At 34.0% G+C, this 19,167-nt stretch overlaps 1 long non-coding RNA gene across 1 annotated transcript; it reads right to left on the bottom strand.

Moving 5' to 3' along the window:
- Positions 1-17,533: 17,533 nt before the first annotated feature.
- LOC147030176 (uncharacterized) lies at positions 17,534-18,943 on the bottom strand. Its single transcript, XR_015056247.1, has 4 exons — positions 18,566-18,943; positions 18,305-18,463; positions 17,922-17,979; positions 17,534-17,698 (listed from the first exon to the last, which is right to left on the bottom strand). It is a non-coding gene; the product is annotated as an uncharacterized LOC147030176 (long non-coding RNA).
- Positions 18,944-19,167: the final 224 nt, after the last annotated feature.

The raw sequence follows: 19,167 nt of genomic DNA, 5'->3' as shown, positions 1-19,167 counted from the left end.
GCGCATGCTCCCATACCTGACCTGACCTGTAACCTATCACCTTCAAAATCACACACCAAGTTAATTGGCCTCCACCGGTGTTAAATTGTAGTGATGCTAATCATTTCAGAATAAAATCAGCTGTTCCTGTACATTTCTTCTGCTGGGTAGTGCATTTCACAGCAAAGACAACCATGAGCACCAAGGACCACCTCGGAGCTTTAAAAAAAACCTTTGGGATAAAGTTGTAAAGATTTTTGGAAAGGCACAAATCAGGCGATGGGTATAAAAATATTTCAAAGGCCTTGAATATCCCTTGGAGCACAGTCGTGACAATCATTAAGAAATGGAAGGCGTATGGTACCACCAAGACCCTGCCTGGATCAGGCTGTCCCTCCAAACTGGATGACCAAACAAGAAGTAGACTGATCAGAGAGGCCACCAAGAGGCTAATGGCAACTTCAAAAGAGCTGCATTCCTTTATGGCAAAGACTGGTCACTGTGTGCATGTGACAACAATATCCCAAGTACTCCACAAGCCTGGCATGTTCAGTCGGGTGGCAAGAAGGAAGCCATTACTCAAAAATGCCCACCTTGAGTCCCGTTTGAGGTACGCAAAAAACACTCCGGAGATTCTGAAGCCATGTGGCAAAAAGTTTTGTGGTCTGACGAAACCAAAATACAAAATGTTACATTTGGTGTAAACCCAACACATCACATCACCCAAAGAACACTATATATTGTGTCGCCGAAATAGGTGACCCTTATTGTCAGTAATTCTGTCTGTTTGTTTGGATGTTTGTTCGTTTGTCATCAGCATAATTGGCCGTAAACGTGGGCCGATTTTGACCAAACTCGGGTGGTAGGTACATCTTATGACCTAGTGCTTTGGAAATTGTGATGGTTGCTCGGGACGCTTTGGTTCCCTAGCAACAGCCGAAAAACCTTCAAAATCGGTACCGTTCACGCGAAATCAATTCCGAAAGCCATTATCCCACGTAGGCTTATGAAATTTGGCATGCATCATCTACAGGTGATGCTCTACCAAATATATTCCGGTTTTTGTGATATATGGAATAGTTTACCCACAGCGCCCCCTACAAATGGGGTATGCCCAAAAATTGGCGAAAATTGAAGGCCCCCAAGCGACCAGGTGAGTGCATCGATCCGAATGAAACTTTGCAGGTAAATTGCACGCAATGAATACTACAACTTTGCTTCAGGACATATTGACCTATCTCGGCTAGGTCAGGGGTCAAAGGTCAATGAGTGCATTGTTCGGGCAAAATGACCATACAAAGCCCCCTTGCTCATACACGGGTTAACCGATTCGATTGCAATTTAGTAAGTACTTAGTACTAGATTAACTCAGATCAGGGGTCAAAGGTCATCGGATGCTCGGCGACCCATGGCCGCCTACCGGCTTGTTTGTCTGTGTTCAGGACATCTCAAAAAGTTGTGGACGGATTCAGATGAAATTTTGTGAACAGGTTAGGTGTGTGACAATGACGAACTAATTAGATTTTGGTGAAGATCCGGATCCGGCTGCTGGAATGTTTTAAGTGATTCTTTACCATTGAGAGAGGGCCAAAGAGAATATATAGCATGATATCTCAAAAAGTTGTGGATAGATTCAGATGAAACTTGGTGGACATGTTTGGAGTGTGACAAGGAGGAATTGATTCGATTTTGTGAAGATCCGAATTCGGATCTGGATACGAGTATTATTTAATTTTTAAAGTGATTCTTCACCCTCGAGAGATCAGGCCAAAAATGATATATAGTGTGATATTTCTAGCACATGTTCCCATACCTGACCCATTTGATGTCAAATTGTATTTCACAACCAGGATATTTTGCACTCTTTTGAGACAAATTCAACCTCCACAACCCTGGTGCACCACTATTTTGTGGGGGGTGGTATTGTTGTGGAACGTTGGTCGGTGGCGAGGAACGGCCGCCAGGTGGAGCAGTGGAGCTATCTCCCACCGAACACCCGGAATTGCAGGTCGTAACCTTCGGACAACTCCAAAGGTCACGGGTCCCTTAGCGGACCGTGGTCGCCAATATTTTGACGGTGTGGGGTAGGGTCAATTGCCTAATTTCAATATACCTAAGTACCCATGTCAGTAGGGTGAATATACTGGTTCTAGCTCACTTTTCCCCATGTAAATGAATGGGGGATTTTCAGCGATTCCCTTTTTTTTCCCCTAAAAATAAACCCCCTTTTTATCCGTTTTTCCCTGCTGTGCAGGGGTTTGGCTTTTTGTGAGGCAATGTTTTATGGTCGGATGCCCTTCCTGGACGCCTCTTACAACACAGGGATATGGTACACCTATTCTAACCGGGGCATACACCGGGACCAGTAGACTGGTACTCATTTCGCCGACCTCGGAAGGATGACAGGCTGAGTCAACCCCCTGGTGTTAATTCAGCAGCTGAGCGGGATTCGAACTCGGGACACTGGGATCCCAAGCCGCCACCCTAACCACTAAGCCAACACCAGGCTTTGTATATATATATAACCAGGCTATCCCAAGGTATATTTATTTGTCTCCCCTTTAACCTGGGGGTTGAACAGCTCACTCATTGAACCTATAAAGATTTGTTCATTCTCAAATTCCTTCAATAGTTTAATTTTCTTTGCACAATAATCCCCATCTAAAATATTGACAAACAAAACATTTGAATCTTTATATTTTTTAAGATACCCCTTTTGTGCCATTACGAAATGATAAACTTCTCTTAATGATCTCATCTGACCACCTCCTGAGCCACATATCATTTTGAGATTATAGTAAATTGTTTTTTCATTGTTCAATTGATAACCATCAAAGTTTTCAGTCCATTCAAGGATATTCATTTTTTCTTTACATCCTCTAACTTACTACTTTTTAAATTGATTCGCTTATTTGTTTTATTTACCTTTGTTTTAGTTATTTTTTCAATAAGACTTATTTGATATTTTTCACATTCATTATGTTTTCCATTTATATACCAAGACTGAGATTTTCTCCACTCTTTAGTTTGATTAATACTTGGTTTAACCATTTATATATTGTGAAAAAACCCGGCGGTAGCCCTTAAAAAACCCTAACCCTTCTTCCCATCGTTAAAACGCAATCTATTTTATACACTCTATCATACAATATCCATATGGAACACAATCTATTCCATTATCTAAAATAAATCTCTTATCATCAAAGGCTTCTAATGCCTTTTTATTTACTTCTTCACTATATATGTTATGTTTATAACTTCTTATTGTATTCATTTTCCTGTATTCTTCTTTCTTATTCATCAAACAATTATAATAATTTCTAAAAGTTATTGATTTCTTTATTACATATTTCTTTATTCCCTTTAACCTCTTATCAATCTGATCACCATACTTATAAGCATATGCCTTTGCTCTCAATCCAATAAACTCACTCATTACTTTTCCACCCAACTCATCCTTAAACTTACCAATAACCTTTTCATTCTTTTTTGGAAAATAACTCACTCTTCTTGCTGAAATTACTTGTATCATATACTCCAATATTTTTCTTCATATCTTCATAAACATCATCAGTTTTTATATCTAGGATAAAACTATCAGTGTCCATATACAACAATGAAACATTTTCACCATACTCTTTCTTTAAGTCATTATACAAATAATCATACATCAATATCTTTGATAAATCAAGAACTGCTGTTCCAATATAAATTGGTTTATCCATTACAATACTTTCCTTTTTCATATGAATTGCAGAAAAGTTCTCTGAAAAAACCTCTTCTCTCTCAAAACTTGGTTTATTTATCAATCTCGAAGCTTCTTTCCAAGATGTTGCGAATCTAATGTTTTGCCTGTTTCTAACATTTTCCATAGTCTTTCCAAATACAGCATTATTCATTAATTTATAAAAGTCCCCTTCAAATTTTACTTTTGTATTTGCTCTCATATCTGTATTGAATTGAATATACTTTTTCACCCAAGGACTTTGTTTAAATTTTAAAACTCTATGAATTTTAGCTACTCTCAATCCTTCTCTCAAAAACTGTTTTAAGCTTCTCTGATGTAAAACATATCCTCTTTATCATAGAATGTTGTTAATAACTTTTCTGTTGATTTGCCTTTAATATTAAAACTTTTATGATAATCACTGAACCATTCTTTCTTTGGGGTTTCTTTCTCACATGCAAAAGGAAGGTCTTTATGCTTATTATGAAGAACACTCGGGTACCTCAAATCAACTTCAAAATAATAACCTTCTTCTTCGTCATTCAATTCCTCTTGAGAAGAAATAACAATATTCATCAAAGCCTTTTCATAATCCTTTTCTTCCACCCACTCTAATTTACCATAAGGTAGAGATTGAGACATTGCCCATCCATACAAATTATTAGCATCAAAATACATCAAATAATTACTATCTTTTTCACTATCATAATTTGGAAGATATTTATTATTTGCTTTAGCATATCTTTTTGAACATACTTGTGATATTCCACCTCTCTTGGACTTCTCAATCATCAAAAGCATATCCACATCACTGATTAAATCTATATCTTGTTTTGTCATTTTCAACATTGCACTCCAAGCTAAACCAGGAGCTGTGAAATAGTGGGCAGGGTCTAATCCATAACAATTTTTATTATGACAGAGTGTTCTAAAAGCCTCAAACACATCAGCTAACAATAAAACATCTGTTTTTAGATATAAATCGTGATATTCTCCAAGGTTCTTTATCTTAAATAATTTCCATATTTCTTGTGCGTGTTTATATTCCTTATCACTTATCTCTTCTTCATAAAGGTTATTATAGAAACTTTCTTTTGATGGAAGTTGTGTTTCTTTAAATCTCATAAATGAATCCATATAATCATAAGGATAAATTCCCTTACTTGTAAGAATTTTCTCTTTACTTTGAATTTCATTCCTTGTTTGAATTTCCTCTCTCGTAAGAATTCCTTCTTTAATCAGAATTTCATCTTTAATCAGAATTTCCTCTTTAGTTAGAATTTCATTCATTGTTCGAATTTTCTTTATGATTAGAATTTCATCTTCAGTTAGAATTTCTTCATTAATTACAGTTTCCTCTTTACTTTGAATTCTCTCTTTAATCTGAATTTCCTCTTTAGTGAGAATTTCCTCTTTTGGAAAGAATGAATTAAGATTTGGAAAGAGTCCGTGGAGCTTAGATTTGATGCGAGGTAGGCTAGTGGTGTTCCCATAAACTTGTAAGAATCTAGAAACCTAATACGAGTTAAAGGTTTTGTGAATATCATTTTTGAAAATGAAATATACTTTTGACTTGTGTTTGTTATGGCAGAAATATTCCTGGTGTTTTTGAAAGTTCATTTATAAATAGATGTGTATCATAGTTGGCGCTGTTGTGAAGAAAGACTGGAATAAAAGAAGGTAATTTATAATTAAGATTACAACAGGAATGAGCGGGACCTCTATATTTACCAGTAAGATGACAATGGCCTCTAACTTTAGACTCCTTAATTTCCCCCTCACAAATATGACAGATATTGTTCATTCTAAATTCTAATTTTTCTTCTTTGGTTAATTTCATCGGTTCATTTGTTTCTTTCATTAATTTAGTGAGTCTTATACAATCCTTTTCTAATCGTTTTACAAACTCTTGTGAAGCATTTTTTCCACGATAATGTTCAAGTTTGTTATACTTTTCTCCAACAGATGATTTGATATAATAACAGAAACCACAAGGAATATGTTTTTGATATTTATTTGTATATGGTTCTTTTGGATTAGGAGAAGCAGTATTTATCTTTTTAAGGATACACTCAAAATCAGCGTATATCACAAATGGGTGCATGATAGATTTATTATAATCTTCAAAAGAAATCTTTTCACCAGGTTTAGGCATTGTAATTACAGCTGATTTATGATTACTACAATATTTTGAATGTTGTTCTAATCGTTCTTTTGTATGAAATGAATTAAGACATCGCTTACAAGGATATATTTTGTTTGCTGTTCTGAATACCTGAGAAGAGATTAATCTTGATAAATTATTGATGTATGTGTAATGTGAATTCTTTCCAACACTAAAATATAAAAGATCAATGTGTGTTTCTTCATTTTTATAGTTGTTTGAAATTTTTAATATTTGAACTTTGTTTGTATCCGTTAATCCATATACATTAATAGAAATATTATTCTTTTTCTCAAATTTAGGAATATCTGTTAGTGGCATTGGGAATTTAAAATCTTTAATGTCCAAGGTATTCTCATATTTCATATATTGTTTTACTCTTTCTGAATTACATTTTGGTGGATGTAAGTGAGCAAGAACAGACCAGAGAAAACATTTATTATCATTGTTCTTAATATTAACAACTGCCTTCTTTAGTTTTATTTCTTTTGGTAATTCAATATAAGAAGAAGCTTTAAGAGGGTTTGATTTTAGAATGTGTATATCTAAAAAGATGATTTTTTTAATATTGAATCCACTTCCTACCACTGTATTATCAACATCCTCCTCTTGTCTTGATAGTTCTTCATAAACCCCACTATTCAAAAAATCTTGAAATGATGTTATAAAATGAAGATCTGTTCTCATATAAGGAGTTTGTTCTTCATCTTGTCTTTTCATATTCATTTTCACTCCCATATAAAACTTTAAAGTTTTCATTTCTTTTAATGCCTTTTTAATAACTTTTTCAACATCAGCTTTCAGTATTTCAATTGATTCAGCTATTGATGATGGACCGGGTTCTCCAAATTGAAAATCCTTATTTTTATATGCCCTTTAAATGCCCCATCAGTGTTTTCAATATGATCGTCCCCTTTACTTTAAACTCATTTTCTTGTGTTTTTGTGATTGAAGATGTTTATTATAACTACTCTTCAAAACATCCTTTGAACAGATATCACAATGTTTTCTTTCCAACTCAAGAGGAGATATTTTATGAAACAGATTAAATGTGTGTTTGTTGGTTCGGAGGTGTTTTCTATAATGTTTATATTCGTGATTACAAACATCGCAGTACGTTGTATTCACCATATTTATAGAATAAAACTTTGCTTAAACTAAAATTTTCTTGATGAAAATTTCTTTTGTTTTACAGGTGAATCTGTGCTTAAAACCATTTTATCCTCCAACTTTTTCACTTAATAAATACAATGTTTCAAGACACAAAAGACAAGTTTCAATCAATCTCTTCATCTGTTAAAGATACTGAGAAATATGTCAAGGATGTAAAATTGAACAAAGATAAATATAACAACTATTGGATAAAAACTATTATGGTAAATAATATGAGTTCTTCAATTTCCTTCAGTGGAAGGGCTTTTAGTATACCTGGTAGAACATCAATTAAAGTATCTCTAACAAAAGTTTCTCCTCTCCTTCTAGTAATATATTCAAAACTAGAAAAAGCAATGAAACAAGAAAAAGTATCAAAGAACAAAAACCTTATGGATGAAGCTTTAGAAAGAAAAGATAAGACCATCTGTAATATGCAAGGAGAAATTTGTATTTTTTTCAACAACCCTAAAGATGTAAATCCTGATGAAATAAAGGATGTTAATATATCAGGTGAAATGACATTTCGTTCAATAGTAGTTAACGATAATTTTAAAATTACCTTTAATATAAAAAATGTTGTCGTTGAATCTGATAATGAAAAAAGTATATCGATATCGATGGTAATATACAACTGAAAGTATAGATGAATTTCAGTTTAAGTAAAGTTTTACTTTATAAATATGCTAGACTTTCCTGATTCTCCATATGACAAATTTGAGAATTGTCCTGCGTGTGAAAGACGGGATTAAACACAGAGTCAAAAGCCTATAAACAATGTATATTCTGTGATTATCTTCTAATTAATGATAATAAAAATATAAAAAGGAAAATAATTCTTTTAGATTTACACCAAAAATGAATTACTTTACAAGATTGATTAGAGAAATGAATGTAAAGTATGAGGATGATAACACACCTTTCCTTACAAGGGAAGAAACTGAACGTATAAGAGAAATGTTCAAAGGATTGTTGTTGTATATTATTCATGGATGTAATTTTCAGGGAAATATCAACACAAGATATTGTATAAATAAAATAATGGATTATCTTGAAATTAAACCTGAACTTAGGATAAAATATAGAGTTTCTAAAAAAAGCCAATAATAAATTAAATAACCTGTTTTTCAAATATATAAATGAATGATTTTTTTACCTATTTGGGAAAATAAGATAAAATTTAACAACCATAAAAATCTCCCAAATTCATTAAGATGTCTCATAGTTGGTTCAAGTGGATGTGGAAAAACCTGCTTACTTTTAAAAATGCTCCTCACTCCCAACTTTTTAGATTATGACAATTTAATAATTTTCACAAAGTCGAGTTTTCAACCAGAGTATCAACTACTCTCACAAGGTTTTAATGCTGGTCTTCAAAAGAAGATATAATCGGTTTATTTAAACGCCAAAAAACCTAAATGATTATAACATTGAAGATATAATTCAACTATTTTGTGATACACAGAGATGTAAAAAGAAATCAAATCCTATAACTTGTATTCTTAGTGATAATACGGATGATATACCGTCTCCCAAGATTTGGATAAATCAAAAAAGAACCTCGTTATCTTTGATGATTGTGTTAATGAGAGAAACCAAACGGTAATGGACAGCTACTACACAAGAGGGAGACATTCTTCTTGTAATTGTATTTATCTTAGTCAATCGTACTTTCAACTTCCTCGTCGTTCCATCAGAAACAATGCTAATACTTTTATTTTATTCAAGTTAAATTCAATAGATATCAATAATTTTTGGAGAGATAATTGTTCTACATTATGTAGTAAAAAGAAATTTGAGGATTATATGAAGCACACGACTGAAAAATATAAATATATTGTTGTGAAACAAGATGAGATATTAAGGGATATATTTTTTGTTTTATAAACAATTACATATATAAATGACAACTATTATTATAAATCTTGTGGGTAAATCTGCTTCTGGAAAAAACTTTCATAAATCAAGGTTCTTGTGTAGTACAAATGAGAATATTGTAAATTTACTTAAAAACACCCCGTGATACGCATTGTATCAACAACAACTAGAGCAATAAGACCTGGAGAAGTAAAAGGTGAAGATTATCACTATATTTCAGTGGAGGAACATATGCGATTGAGGAATGAAGGTCAAATGTTTGAGGAGGTTTCTCTTGGTACAACAAAATATTCACATTGTAAGAGTGAGTTAAGGAAACTAAAATCTGGTGGTGTTGGGATATTAGAAACTAATCCAGAAGGAACGAGACAAATTATTAAACATCTGAGTGGAGTGAAGATTTTATCATTCGGTTTTGATGTTGATGAAGAAACTCAACGCAAACGTATGAAAAGCAGAGATGCAAGTATTAGTGAAGAAGAAATTACAACTCGCATTAATGTTAATAAAGAATTTGATGAAATATTTAAAGAAAAGGATTTATTTGAACACATCTACTTGAATGATGAAGAAAGGAAAATTTCCCTGTTGATCTTTACAATTCATTAAATGATATTTTACAATAAATAAATGGATGTAAAAGAAAGAGCAAGAAGATTTAAGGAACATCAAGAGTTGGTTTCAAAAGTTGTAAAACAACAGGAAGACATAAAGAAGAAACGCAGACAGAAACTAACGGCTAAGAAGCATTTGAAAAGAAAACAAGAGAAATTTTTTAAACCACTTTTAAAAACTTCCCAAGAAAAAATGAAAGATGTTTCCACAGTTCCCACAGTAGAATATACTCCCAGAAAGCTCCAAATGTTAAAAGATTTCAGTCAAATGACGGAGGAAGAATTAGAGCATATTGGAGAATTAGAACATGATGAAGGTTTATTTCAACAACTGGAAGAGATTAATCAACCCCCTGATTATATTGTGAATGCTGTTCAAAACAATGAATATTCAGCGGATTCAAAAACCAAAGCAGGACTCATTCCAACAGAACAACCAGCAATATTTCATCTTGTTCAAGAAAAGGTATTGATATTTAATGATGAATTAAGGTTCTTAAGTTCTGCTCAACTCCCTGTTAAACTAACTCCGAGATTAATGTTTCTTCTCACAAAAGATGGAAGACAAGGTTCAACTGTGAAGGATGAATCAAAGTATATTGATAAACCATTGGATATGGAAAATAATGATGATAGAGTATATATTGATTTGCTGAACACTCTAAATTATAAGGTTATTCTTTCTGGTAAAAGTAGGAAGAATGAGAAGGAGAAACACATTATTCAGGCTTTAAGTATCCTTGGTTCAGGTGTTAGTTTTCTTCCAAATGACCCATCGCAATTAGTTAATAGACTGTTATTGTTGTTAGGCAGTCAGAAGGCTGGAAATAACAATTGTTTTAATGAAGCATCAGCCATTTTAGACCAGTTGATGAACATGAAAATAATTAATAAATATCAATATAAAGACATTTTTTGATCTCATATTAAATAAGATGAGAAGCACAATCCTTAGTTTCAATTTCACAACAAGCGACCACACATCTTCATTCCCATACCCACTACAACTTGACACAACAAAAGAATATGAGGCATCTTTATTGTCCATGGAAACTTATAATACCTTATTTAATATAACTGATAAAAATGACAAGTTTAGTTATAATCCCGGAAGTGGATACAAAACGATAACAGTCTCACCCGGAGCATATGAGATTTCTCAAATATCTTCCGAAATTGCTCGTCTTATGAAAGAACAGGGTGATGAACCAAAAAATATTGATATAAACATTCAAAAACATACTTCAAAATCAACGATTAAAGTTAAAAATAACTACAAGGTTGATTTCACAATTGATAATTCATTTAGAGAGTTATTGGGTTTCTCCTCAAAAAAAGATTGAAACTAATGGGACGTTTTACAGTGATAATGTCATTCAAATATCCTCAGGAATAAATTCGGTGTTAATTCACTGTGATTTGATTGATGGTGCTTATAATGATGGAAAAAAAACAAATACAATATTTTCATTCAGTGCATACTCAACCCCAATTGGTTATAAATTCAATATGGAACCCAAAAATTTGGTTTATCTACCTGTGTCAGGAAAAACCATACACAGAGTAAATTTTAGGATAACCGACCAAGATAATCGTGTGATTTCTTTTAATGGAGAAGTTATATCCATCAGAATTCACCTACGTGAAGTTTTCCAATAAATAAATACGATGGTTATTGTGAGGAAACACGAGTTGGGAAAATATAAAATAATTACAGGGGATGGGATGTTCCTTTCCCCATACTACAAGGGTGAAGGTATGTATCTTGGTAGAGGATACTATAAACCTAAGAGACAAAGGGGTGTTGGACATCAATTTAGAGGAGATGGGATAATTGATACTCTCATGGGTATTGGTTCAACTATTCTTAAACATAAAGATCTAATTGGTTCAACTGCTTCTGCTGTGGGAAATGTAGCAGGTGCTGTAAAGAGTATAAAAGATGCTCAGAAGGAATCTCATAAATTACAAGCAATAAAAGAAATTAAGAAAGGCAAAACTCAGTTGTCCCCCAAGAACGACAGAAAATAATTCAAATACTTGGATCAGGGTTTCAAAAGTTTTAACATCTTTTTTCCTAAATAAATACAAGTATGGAAGCAATTGATAGTATCTATGATTTGGATGATACTATTATTATCTCAAACTCCACTAAAAAGAAGATTACTTCAAGGTAAATGCAATAACTGGAACAGACTGGAATACGAATGGTACAAAAAGTTTTGAAATAAATAATCAACAAACCTATTTGAATCTCTCCGAAAGTTTCTTGTTGTGTAAATTTAAATTCACTAAAGCTGGGAATAACACAAACGCTACACTTGTAAATGATTTCTTCTGGAAAATGTTTGATAGTGTGCGTTTGTATATTGGAACACAAGAAGTTGAAGCGGTTGATTATGTCTCTGCTGTATCTGAAATGATAAAATTTACACTCTATACATTCAGTGATAGAATGGGAAAGGGGTCTGTCGAAGGTTTTATTCCTGATATGTCAACGGGAACAAACACAGACCCTGGATATATTCAAAGGAAAGGAGCGTATAATGATGATACAAAAGCAGAAAATAGTTTTACTGTGGCGGTTCCTCTTAAAGGTATATTTGGATTTTGTGATCATGATAAAGTTCTGTATGGTCTTAAAATTAGATTTCAACTACAAAGGAATGATAATGAAAATAGATTGCTTTTTGGTGTTGGTAATGCTTTGGTGATCAGAATAAATTTGTAATTGAGGAGATGAGTTGGTATATCAGTGAATATACTCCTAATCTTAAAACAGAAGAGATGTTGAATCGAAGACTTAACTCAAAGAAACCACTCAGTGTATCATACCTCAAAAGAAGATGTCAACACGTTAAACTCAATCAAACTACTTACACGTGGAATTTGGGTGTTCTGGAAGGAAAGCCACGATATCTGTGGATCATTTTTAAAAAGCCAGATGGTGATACTGCGACTGATAAGAATAATGCATTGAGTGATAATGCTAAGGTGAAACAACTTCGCGTTTCTCTAGATGGAACATTTTATCCACGAGATAGATTGGAAATTAATTGGGAAAAAATGATTTTGCTGAAGCATACAAGTCTTACCAAAAGGTGTGTGAAAGTAATGGAAATAAAGAACCTATTTTGGATATGACAGCATTTAAAAGTTTGTATACAATCTATGCGTTTGACCTGAGCGCGCAAAGGAAACTATAAAGTCTAATCGAGTGGATACTTCCCTATACATTGAAAGAGGAGAGAGTGAAGAAGTTGATACATATTGTTTGCTTTTGGAAGAAACAGAATTGCAGATTAATACAGATAATGGTGTGATGATTAGTCTCACATAATTTTTTGTTAAATAAATGAGTGGCAAAGTACCAACTGGGGTATATGTTAATCAAATCAATCTTCATAAACTATCATCTTGTGTTCAAAATCAAAAGCCTTGTACGATTAACGTTAATACAATTCAGAGAAAAGGAGCAGTAAGAATTGATGTTTTGCTCACAAGAGAACAGGTTAAAATCTTGAATGACACTGGCTCACTTAAAATTAAAATGACAAAACCAATGTTGAAAAAATATTCAATAAGAGAGACGAGTGGAGGATTTCTCCCATTTCTAATTCCTTTATTTGCTGGTTTAAGCATTGACGGGTGGTATTTCAACAGCGGTGAAAACTGCCAACGAAAGGAAGGCTCAACTCCAGGCTCAAAAAGAATTGGAAAGACATAACAAAGAGTTGGAGAAACAAATTAGTGGAAGTGGCGTAATTGTAGATTTTGCTGAAAAACTTGAAGGTCTGCCTGATAAAGCGAGATTGTTAGTTGGAGATATGCTTTCTTCTATTGCACAAGCAGGTGTAAAATTAACGAAAAGAGGTAATGGATTATATCTTTCTAATAAATAAATGAGCATTGATGAGTGGTTGAAAGAATTTGGAAAGAATACAACATCAAATTTACAACTTGCCAAATATTGTAAGAAATTAAAAATTCAAAATGTGGTTATTTGTATGAGAGATGAATTAACAAATGTGCCGAAACATACAAAGAATATTATTATGAACTTAGAAGATAATAATGGGAACGGTTCTCATTGGGTTTGTATTTTTAATAATCAAGACAAATATTATTTTGATAGTTTTGGTCTTCCACCACCTGTTGAAGTCATAAAATTCTTACAGAATGGTGTTTATCAAACATTTCAAGTCCAAGAATTAAATTCCAAGTGTTGTGGTCAATTATGTCTATATGTGTTATTTCAACTCAACAAAAATAAAAAATTTTATGATATTATTTTTAATCTAATATAAATGACTTATGTTGGTAAAGATGGTTCTATCTTTGGTGTATCTCAAGAACTGGATATTGATTTATCAAATTATTATACAAAGGCACAGGCTGAACGACATAAATATAATATAAACAAAAATATTAACATGAAAAATGCTTATAAATTAAAAAATTATCCAAGCCCAACTGACGCGAATGACTTGGTGAGATTAAGCGATTTATCACAATATATATACTTGAATAAAACGGCTGTGTATTCCAAAGATACAGAAGTGTTGATATTATCTCCAGGTCATACAGAATTCACAGTTCGAATTAAAATAAATTTTTATAAAGAAGGGCGATTGCGTTTGTATGAGAATAGAACAATGGGGGGTATGATATGAATGATTTAGGGTATAATTGGTCATTTAAAATTAACCTCGAAGACCTGGAACAATTAAATCAGTCTCGTAAGGAAGAATATTATCCACTTGGTATCGAGAATGAGTTTTGTGGGTCCACGATTAGTAAACAACAAATAAAAGAATTTAATAAGGGTAAATATAATAATGGTTTTGCCCTTGTTTATCTCATGAAAACAGAAAAACAGGATTATATATAATAAGTAAGGAAATACAAAATGATTTAACTATGGGAAGATGGGGAGGTGTTTCGTGCCATAATATTATTCTAACATATATTTCTAATACATAAATGACAGCAAGAAGGCTTCAAGAAAATTATCATTTCTGTGTCCAAGCATACCTTCAAGAAAAGGGTATTCGGTATTTTAATAAATATGTTCTACAACATAAGAATGAGGTATTTTCAATAAAAGATTGGCATTATGCTGATGTTGATAAACCGACAACTTTAGATTTAATTAGAATGTTAAATAATGAAAAAATTATAAAGTTAAGAAAAGGTAAGGCTCTTTTAGAAATTCAAAAGAAATTTTATTGGTTTCCTGTTGTAAAAAATTTTATTTTCGATGCAGGAATAACAAGAAATCCTGATGAATATATGTATAATATTCTATGGGGTGTAAACGATTCAAGGATAGTAAGGGATGAGGAAGGAGTTGAAGAAGAGAGGGAAGAGGAGGAAAAGGAGAATGAGGAGAGGGAGAAGAAAGAGAAGGAGGAAAAGGAGAAGAAAGAGAAGGAGGAAAAAGAGAAGAGAGAGAAGGAGGAGAGGGAGAAGAAAGAGAAGGAGGAAAAAGAGAAGAGAGAGAGGGAGGAGAGGGAGGAAAGAGCGAGACAAAATAAATATCAAAATATGGAAACCAGTGAGATTCAAAAAAGATTGGCGGTATTACAGAAAATAACTCAACCCACCGAGGAGGAAAACAAAGAATTGACAAGTCTATTTGCAATATTTTCTTCAAGACTATTGACATCGTCAAGCTATTCATTTTAATTCAAGTTTTTTCTTAAATAAATGGAGGAGAGAGTGAAGGCATTTCTTAGGATTCTTTATGTTTTAAAAATTAAGATTCAAATGTGCATGTTGGAAACTAAAAAGGTTTTTTGCACTCTGCAGGACTTTTTCACATAAATAAATGAGTTATTGTCTCAAATGTAAAAAGAAAACTAATACTAAAAATATTTCATATATTAAAAGTAAAAATAACAGAGTTATCCAAAAAGGTATATGTTCGGTGTGTGGTTCAAAAAAATCAATTTATCTCCAAACACAAACTCGGAGGAGATATACAAAAGTTTTTATCAGGAAGTAAATTTACAACTACTGGAATACCAGGGGAATTACATCTTCCAGGGTATTCTTTCTGTGGTCCAGGCACAAACTTGGATAAAAGATTAGATGAGGCAGACAATCCTAAATCCTGGAGTAAACCAATCAATAGAGTTGATGAAGTGTGCATGAGACACGATATTGATTATGGGAATACCACAACGTTGGAAGAAAAGCATGAAGCCGATAGAGAAATGTTGTATAATTTGTCTCTGATACAAAATCCAACCTTGAGAGAAAAAGTTGATAGGTTCATCGTGAAGAAGATGATTAGTGCTAAATTGAAACTTGGACTTGGAAATTCAAAAAACTTATAGGCTCTAATGATGCCATTAATACTGAAGAGCAATTAGCTGATGAATTACATAAACCAATATTCACAAATTTCCAGAGAAGGAAAGTTTATTCCAAGGAAGTTGATTATATCTGGTCTGCTGATTTGATTGAACTCAATAATGATAAGGGGTTCAAGTATGCTTTAACCGTTATTGATTGGAGGAGTAGATATACGTGGGTTGTCCCTTTAAAAAACAAAACAGGTAATACTCTTATGTTAGCTTTTCAACAGATATTTAATAAAAGTAAGAGAAAACCTAAAAAATTGTGGACTGATGAGGGTAGAGAGTTTTATAACAAGACATTTATGAATTTTCTAAAAAATAACAGTATTACATTATACAGTACCTTTAATGAAGGGAAGGCAGTTGTTGTTGAACGTTTTAATCGTACCTTAAAAGAGAGACTATATAAAAAATTCACACAACTCGGTTCACAACAATGGTTATCTTTTATTCAGGATATTGTGGATAAGTATAATGACACGATTCACACGTCAACGAATATGAAGCCATCAGAAACATTTACAAAATTAAAATATGAAAAGAGATTAATGTCAGAAAACCTAAGTTCAAAGTTGGTGATATCGTAAGAATATATAGGTGGAAATCTCATTTTGAAAAGGGTTTTACTGAACGATGGACGAAAGAACTTTTTAAAATTGTTGATGTAATAGATACAGTTCCTTGGACTTATAAAATATATGATTTGGAAGGGGAAGAGATTTTAGGTTCATTTTATTCACAGGAATTACAAAAGACAAAGATAAATTGAAATTTTTTGACTCCGCCCCTTTTTGACTCCACCCACACAAGCCCCACCCACACAAACCCCACACAAACCCACCACACACAAACCCCACACAAGCTCCAATAAATTGAAATTTTTTGACTCCGCCCCTTTTTGACTCCACCCACACAAGCCCCACCCACATAAACCCCTCCCACACAAACCCCACACAAACCCCACCACACACAAACCCCACACAAGCTCCACACAAGCTCCACACAAGCTCCACACAAGCTCCACCCATATTCACATAATTAGTGATTAGTTAATTAGTTCCCCCACACACAACATGTTTATTTAATTAAAAAATTATCCACCCATCCACACAAGCTCCACTGATCCACCCATCCACCCAGCTCTCAACCCATCCATTGATCCACACAAACCTCATCCACATTCGCCCCTGGCCACATCAACCCCTCCCACATAAGTACTGTCTACACAAGCTCCACACAAAAACTCCACACACATAAACCCTGTCCACATAAACCCCTCCCACACAAGCTCCACCCACATAAACCCCGCACACACAAGACCCACCGAAGCCCCGCCCACATAAGCCCCACCCACATAAACCCCTCCCACACAAGCCCCACCCACATAAACCCCGCCCACACACCCCGCCCACACAAGCCCCACCGAAGCCCCGCCCACATAAACCCCTCCCACACAAGCCCCACCCACACCCCGCCCACACAAGCCCCACCGAAGCCCCGCCCACACAAGCCCCACCCCCTCATCCCCCTGTGCGCCCCCACCTTTGACCCACCACCTCCCTCATCCCACCCCCACCCTTCCCCACACACACACATGGGGAGGAGGGATGGGATGAGGGGGTGATGGGTCATTGGGGGCGCACCTACCCTCCCTTCATGTTTTGATCCTCTTCTTGTAATTCAGAATCAAGTAATTGTATACAAAACAAATATAATTTATTAATATTGAAAATATTAAATATTCATTTGCGAGAATGTATAATCTTTCCCAGCAATCTTCTCCAGATGTCTTGTGATTTCGAAACTCAGACACCATATTCTGTTTTGAAACAAAAAGTGGATAATAATTACATGGTAATATGAGTAAGCCTCGTTGACCACTGAATTAACACACCAGGAGGCCGACTCAGCCTGTCATCCTTTCAAGGTCAATAAAATTAATTCCAGTGTACTGACAAACCGCGTTCAAACTAATAATGCAACCAACATTAGACGACATTCTAAAGAGAGAGTGATATTAATAATAATTCAGAAATATTTACCTCCAGAAAATCATGTGTTGTACAAGATTGCTTCAACAGCTGATGTTGTGCGATAGTGCTGAAAAAAAAAAAAAAAGTCAAGGGTATAGATGAAGAGACAGACAGACAGGGAAAGCAACACACACCCACACACGCACACACACACACACACACACACACACACACACGCACACACACACACACACACACACACACATAGACACACATAGACACACGCACACACGCACACACACACACACACATAGACACACATAGACACACGTGTCTCACCATTGGTTTAATTCATTCGAGATCAGAGACCGGTCATTATAAATCATTGATCTCTTCAATAAGAGCAGAGAGAGGTAGGTAGGAAGACAGACACACACACACACGTGTCTCACCATTGGTTTAATTCCTTCGAGATGATAGGACGTGATAAGACTTCGTGCCACTCATTGAAAATGTCTTTCAATTCTCTTCTAAAATCATTGATCTCTTCAATAAGAGTATTAATTTCATGAACCACGTCGTGATACGTAAACTCAATTTCTTCCAATGCCCTGTCAGGGAAAAAAAAAATATATATATATATATCAGAATTATCATGATTTAATTAATAATCATTTGCTTCATCGTTCAAAGAGAAAACCAAACAAACTTACCAACTCTGTAGTAAGCTTTTGCCTTCATCGGAAGAGAGATCATCCATGTCTCAGTTGTAAAAATGAAAATCCTGTCTGGCAGAAACTTTGTCTGGTGAATCACTTATAAGGCTACAATGAGGAAATTCCCTAAACATTGGGTGCGGCCACAGGAAATGACAGCTTGGAAAATAACTAGGCGGTTGTATGAATCATTTACAAAACATACTTAAAATGGTTTTGATTCAAATGTTTTCAGTTCGTGTTCTGAGATAAAATATAAACACGAGACCTTGTCTCACAGAATAGTTCCTATTTTTTCACAGCATGACTGTCTAAAACCACACAGCACGACCGTGTCAAAAAACACTTCCTCATTTTTCACGGCATGAACTGAAAACATTTGAAACAAAACTTTTTTATGGCGTGGTTTATACACAAAATGATTTGCAACTCGGGCGGTGGTCAGATGAGATCATTAAGAGAAGTTTATCATTTCGTAATGGCACAAAAGGGGTATCTTAAAAAATATAAAGATTCAAATGTTTTGTTTGTCAATATTTTAGATGGGGATTATTGTGCAAAGAAAATTAAACTATTGAAGGAATTTGAGAATGAACAAA

Source organism: Eptatretus burgeri, chromosome 3, assembly GCF_056783735.1.
Source record: "Eptatretus burgeri isolate ZD-2024b chromosome 3, Ebu_testis_v1, whole genome shotgun sequence".
In the NCBI taxonomy this organism is placed as follows: domain Eukaryota; kingdom Metazoa; phylum Chordata; class Myxini; order Myxiniformes; family Myxinidae; genus Eptatretus; species Eptatretus burgeri.
This window is presented reverse-complemented; position numbering and strand designations above follow the sequence as displayed.